The sequence below is a fragment of the Phyllobates terribilis genome, unplaced genomic scaffold (assembly GCF_046119375.1).
Source record: "Phyllobates terribilis strain yellow unplaced genomic scaffold, ASM4611937v1 Scaffold_11__3_contigs__length_659146591, whole genome shotgun sequence".
Lineage (NCBI taxonomy): Eukaryota > Metazoa > Chordata > Amphibia > Anura > Dendrobatidae > Phyllobates > Phyllobates terribilis.
This window is the reverse complement of record NW_027362771.1, coordinates 656,368,996-656,375,660: the sequence shown is the minus strand read 5'-3', so window position 1 is coordinate 656,375,660 and position 6,665 is coordinate 656,368,996. Positions and strand designations below refer to the sequence as shown.

The 6,665-nt window shown below is 49.4% G+C and overlaps 1 protein-coding gene across 1 annotated transcript in view; it reads right to left on the bottom strand.

Moving 5' to 3' along the window:
• Positions 1–6,665, bottom strand: part of ACAP1 (ArfGAP with coiled-coil, ankyrin repeat and PH domains 1) — a 376,352-nt gene that overhangs the window by 1,039 nt on the left and 368,648 nt on the right. The window lies entirely within an intron of this gene.

Here is a 6,665-nt window from a genome sequence, read left to right as displayed (position 1 = left end):
GCAACAGACTCTTCCAAGCAGACGTAAATCAGCAGCAGATCCTTCCAGACAGACGTCAAATACTAGATCTTTCTAGGCAGGCAAAGGTAAAATGTCAGCTCCTGCTAGACATGCAAAAACAGGAGCAGATCCTACTAGACACGCGTGCGGCAGGAGCAGATCCTACTAGACACGCGTGCGGCAGGAGCAGATCCTAGCGGACACACGTGCGGCAGGAGCAGATCCTTCTAGACACGCGTGCGGCAGGAGCAGATCCTTCTAGACACGCGTGCGGCAGGAGCAGATCCTTCTAGACACGCGTGCGGCAGGAGCAGATCCTTCTAGACACGCGTGCGGCAGGAGCAGATCCTAGCGGACACGCGTGCGGCAGGAGCAGATCCTAGCAGACGCGCGTGCGGCAGGAGCAGATCCTACTAGACACGCGTGCGGCAGGAGCAGATCCTAGCGGACACGCGTGCGGCAGGAGCAGATCCTAGCGGACACGCGTGCGGCAGGAGCAGATCCTAGCGGACACGCGTGCGGCAGGAGCAGATCCTTCTAGACACGCGTGCGGCAGGAGCAGATCCTTCTAGACACGCGTGCGGCAGGAGCAGATCCTTCTAGATACGCGTGCAGCAGGAGCAGATCCTAGCGGACACGCGTGAAGCAGGAGCAGATCTTCCACGCAGGCAGACAAGAAGGAGAAGCAGACCTAAAAGAAAACCAGTCCCTAAACCTTGTAGACACTGTTTTATGTAATGTCTATGTCCTTGCACTTCCAGGATTGTTGGGGTGAATCCAGGGGGATATGGCGGTACCTGGGTCATGTGCCCCACACGCCCCTTCTATTTTAGGGGCTCATCTCTAATTCCTGCAATGTTTGTCCACATCTCTATACCAGTGCAGGGATCTGATGGGGATCCAGGCGATCCCTCCTCACCTTGTGTCCTCTAGTGACTGCTTTTATCCCATGGGTTTTTGTACTTTTAGATTGAAACTGACTTTTACGTGTATCCTATGAGGGTACGTTTCCACGTTCAAGATTTGCTGCGGTTTTGACGCTGCAGAATTTCCGCACCTATCATGCAAATTAGCGGCCACACATTTTACTTTTTTTTTTTTTTTTCACATGCGGACTTTCCTCATTGATGTTTAGTCCATAGGGGAAATCCACATGCGAGACATTGACATGCTGCGGATCTGAAAGACGTGACGCATGTCCGTTTCCGCAGGTGATCCGCAGGTGCACAGAGACGCACAGCGGACATGGGATGTCTCGAAATCCACTACGCATGAATACGCAGCGTCCAAACCGCGGCTAATCCTGAAGGTGGGAACGCGCCCTTAGATGTTCCTCTCGGCCGCTCATCTTGTGTTTATGTATTTCTATACAGACGTAGCAGGAGCAGATCCCTACAAGTCGATCTATAAGGCCTGATCCCCACTTGATGTAGTTACAGACATAGTTTACATATCCCCACTTGACGTAGTTACAGACATAGTTTACATATTCTTCACAAAAAATCTTTCCATATTAATAATCTCGAATTACAGGTATGTGTATCTGTTATGTCTGGGTCAGGGATCTGCTCAAAACAGATCTCAAGATCCTACCAAACAAATCTATATGTATGGAGACATCTGGGAATCTGCTCTTTGTATCTATAAGGGTGGGATTGGCTTCTGTTGTATCTGTAAGGGGGGGGGGTCTGTTCTACCTGTAAATTGTGAGCGAGATCCGGTCATTAGTGCAGGGGATCTGTTATGTCTGCACAGAAGGATCTGAAGATTTGCTTCTGTTATATCATTTTGGAGGGATTTGTTCCTGTTATACCTGTATATAGTGATATATGTCTCATCTCTATAGTATAGTCAGAGATCCGGCACTTAACCCCTCGTGGTGCACGTGTCTTATAAACAGAGATGACCGGCGCTCTTCAAGGTTTATTCGTGGTGTATTCAGACCACTTCACACGTGACGCGTTTCGCCTTAAACTGAACCTTTTCCAAACCAGACATGACACAAGAGCAAGTCCTTCAAATGGCTTTCTAGGCTCCTCAGCCTGACGTCAGACATGTCTGAGGACTTGCCAATAGCAATCGTGGGAAGCTGATCACACACATTGTTAGTAGAATAGTAGATTGGACTTCACATGACCTCATAGGAATTGTGTATAAGAAAGTGTAAAAGCGCTGAGTATGTAGCGGAGAGAATACCGATCATTGGGTGTGAGATGGGAATGGATGGAGTTCAGTGCAGAACGATGTCACTCGTGTATTCCGCCTGGATTTAGGACCACACACCTACGTTTTCTGCGATAATTTGGGCTTCTGTGCTCAATTTTAATCATAGTACCATCGGCCACAATCAGGTCCATAACAACTGAATATTTACAGAGTCCAAGGAGAAGTCAAACCCCATTGAAGACCAACTGAAAGATACAGGAGAACCTCAGAAATCCTCTGCACCTCAATCTCGTTCTTGAGATCTCTCAAATCTAATGTCGAGAAAATAAACAGAAAATGATCTCTCCCCAGGATCTACAAATGTCAGGACCCATCAGACCTTCATTGTACAGAACATTGTGAACAGGATCCCAGTCAGGATCGGGGTGTGACTCTGTGACTTCCCAATGTCTGGTATATTTTTGCCTTCTTAAAAAGGGCAGAGACCCACCATGAGAGCCAGACGCCATTATCGGGGATGTTGACACTCGCTAACAAGTCAATCAAGTGACCATAAATCCCAACAAACTGAGGATAATCCTTTACAAAGAACCATTTTGTACAACAACAAATTTTGATATCTATTTTTTTACCATGACCTGGACCTTCAAAAACTCTTTCGTAGCCTCAGATTATGGCTACTTTTTGTGATTTGTGGTGTGGAAGTGTCAACTATATCAGGTGATAATGATGATTTGAATTTCCTCATTGAATTTGCAACACCAAGAAAGAAAAGTGGTGGGAAGATGCAAATAACAGGATGGAGACGTCACTGATCTGCAAACGATGAAAGGAAGAGAAGAAAACTTTCAAAACCTCTGGATTCTCCAGTCCGGAGTCTGAGCCTCATGCAGAAATCCCGGCACCTCCGGCCTCGGCTGCTGTCACTGAGGTCATTAATGGTCATCTGAGGAAGGTTCTGCCGCTGAATGTACAAATCATCAGGATCCGCTGCCGGCAGCTTCTGTCTGATCACCGACCAATGACGTCCCCAATGTGCTCGATGGAGACAAGTCCAGAGATGCTGCCAGCAGCTCCTGTGTAATCACCGACCAATGACGTCCCCAATGTGCTCGATGGAGACAAGTCCAGAGACGCTGCCGGCAGCTCCTGTGTAATCACCGACCAATGACGTCCCCAATGTGCTCGATGGAGACAAGTCCAGAGACGCTGCCAGCAGCTCCTGTGTAATCACCAGCCAATGACGTCCCCAATGTGCTCAATGGAGACAAGTCCAGAGACACTGCAGGCAGCTCCTGTGTAATCACCAGCCAATGACGTCCCCAATGTGCTCAATGAAGACAAGTCCAGAGACTCTGCCAGCAGCTTCTGTCTGATCACCGACCAATGACGTGCTTGATGGAGATGAGTCTGGAGACACTACCGGCAGCTCCTGTGTGATCACTGACCTTGATGGAAGGCTTCGGTACCCGTTCGATCTCTTCTATGATCCGTGTCTTGATGGAAGGCTCTGGTCCCCGTTCGATCTCTTCTATGATCCGTGTACATGATAGAAGGCTCCGGTCCCCATTCGATCATTCTATGATCCGTGTCTTGATGGAAGGCTCCGGTCCCCGTTCGATCATTCTATGATCCGTGTCTTGATGGAAGGCTCCGGTCCCCGTTCGATCTCTTCTATGATCCGTGTCTTGATGGAAGGCTTCGGTACCCGTTCGATCTCTTCTATGATCCGTGTCATGATGGAAGGCTCCGGTACCCGTTCGATCTCTTCTATGATCCGTGTCTTGATGGAAGGCTCCGGTCCCCGTTCGATCTCTTCTATGATCCGTGTCTTGATGGAAGGCTCCGGTACCCGTTCGATATCTTCTATGATCCGTGTCTTGATGGAAGGCTCTGGTCCCCGTTCGATTGTTCTATGATCCATGTCATGATGGAAGGCTCCGGTCCCCGTTCGATCTCTTCTATGATCCGTGTCTTGATGGAAGGCTCTGGTCCCCATTCGATCGTTCTATGATCCGTGTAATGATGGAAGGCTCCGGTCCTCGTTCGATCTCTTCTATGATCCGTGTCATGATGGAAGGCTCCGGTACCCGTTCGATCTCTTCTATGATCCGTGTCTTGATGGAAGGCTCCGGTCCCCGTTCGATCTCTTCTATGATCCGTGTCTTGATGGAAGGCTCCGGTCCCCATTCGATCTCTTCTATGATCCGTGTCTTGATGGAAGTCTCCTGTACCCGTTCGATCTCTTCTATGATCCGTGTCTTGATGGAAGGCTCCGGTCCCCGTTCGATTGTTCTATGATCCGTGTCTTGATGGAAGGCTCCGGTCCCCGTTCGATCGTTCTATGATCCGTGTCTTGATGGAAGGCTCCGGTCCCCGTTCGATCTCTTCTATGATCTGTGTCTTGATGGAAGGCTCCGGTGCCAGTTCGATCGTTCTATGATCTGTGTCTTGATGGAAGGCTCTGGTCCCCGTTTGATTGTTCTATGATCCGTGTCTTGATGGAAGGCTCCGGTCCCCATTCGATCGTTCTATGATCCGTGTCTTGATGGAAGGCTCCGGTCACTGTTCGATCTCTTCTATGATCCGTGTCTTGATGGAAGGCTCCGGTCCCCGTTCGATCGTTCTATGATCCGTGTCTTGATGGAAGGCTCCGGTCCCCGTTCGATTGTTCTATGATCCGTGTCTTGATGGAAGGCTCCGGTCCCCGTTCGATCGTTCTATGATCCGTGTCTTGATGGAAGGCTCCGGTCCCCGTTCGATCTCTTCTATGATCTGTGTCTTGATGGAAGGCTCCGGTGCCAGTTCGATCGTTCTATGATCTGTGTCTTGATGGAAGGCTCTGGTCCCCGTTTGATTGTTCTATGATCCGTGTCTTGATGGAAGGCTCCGGTCCCCATTCGATCGTTCTATGATCCGTGTCTTGATGGAAGGCTCCGGTCCCTGTTCGATCTCTTCTATGATCCGTGTCTTGATGGAAGGCTCCGGTCCCCGTTCGATCGTTCTATGATCCGTGTCTTGATGGAAGGCTCCGGTCCCCGTTCGATCTCTTCTATGATCCGTGTCTTGATGGAAGGCTCCGGTCCTTGTTCGATCTCTTCTATGATCCGTGTCTTGATGGAAGGCTCCGGTCCTTGTTCGATCTCTTCTATGATCCATGTCTTGATGGAAGACTCCGGTCCTTGTTCGATCGCTTCTATTGATCTCGTATTGGTACAATCTCTTGTTTCACCGCAGCCGCTTCTACAGAGAATGATCCGCGCTTCCTCTGATCTGTATTCTGTGCTGTGGTCATGCCGGCATTAGGAGCGTGGATCGCTCATGCGCTGCTGCGTTGTAGCGGAGCGGCGCTCTCACATTGTGGCGCTTTGGTTACAGGCCCGGTCATGTGACCGTTTTTAACTCTAAATAACAATGTGTTCATGAATTGTGTTAATGTTTTATGATCTCTACTGTATATTATTTGTTCTAATTCTTGATCCTCTGTTTCTTCATGATCGCTATAGGTTTGCATTATTATATGGGTTATAATATATGTATAACCCAAATATCATATATAATAACCCACGTGGATGCAACGGAGACGCAACTGAAGTGGAGACTTTCAGGGTTAATTACAGGGGTTGAACAGAAATCTCATGTGAAACGTTTGTAGAAAAATGTCTGCAATCCCTAAAGTCTCCTCATTCAGGGGCTCAGAAGTAATTGGACAATTTCACTATCCTATAAATAAACATGGACATTTTAACTCTTTATAGAGAATCCTTTGCAGCAATGACGCCCTGAAGTCTGGAGGCCATGGTCCTCACCATTGCTGGTCTTCTCCTGTGTGAGGCTTTGCAGCAATGACGCCCTGAAGTATGGTGGCCATGGTCGTCATCATTGCTGGTCTTCTCCTGTGTGAGGCTTTGCAGCAATGACGCCCTGAAGTTTGGAGGCCATGGTTGTCACAATCGCTGGTCTTCTCCTGTGTGAGGCTTTGCAGCAATGACGCCCTGAAGTTTGGAGGCCATGGTCGTCACCATTGCTGGTTTCCTCCAGTGGAGGCTTTGCAGCAATGACGGCCTGAAGTCTGGACGCCATGGTCGTCACCATTGCTAGTCTTCTCCTGTGTGAGGCTTTGCAGCAATGACGGCCTGAAGTCTGGAGGGCCATGGTCATCACCATTGCTGGTTTCCTTCAGTGTGAGGCTTTGCAGCAATGATGACCTGTAGTCTGGACGCCATGGTTGTCACCATTGCCGGTCTTCTCCTTTTGTGAGGCTTTGCAGCAATGACGGTCAGAAATCTGGAGGCCATGGCCGTCACCATCGCTGGTCTCCTCCTGTGTGAGGCTATGCAGCAATGATGGCCTGAAGTCTGTAGGCCATGGACGTCACCATCGCTGGTCTCCTCCTGCGTGAGGCTATGCAGCAATGATGGTCTGAAGTCTGCAGGCCATGGCAGTCACCATCGCTGGTCTCCTCCGGTGTGAGGCTTTGCCGCCTTTACTGCAGTGAC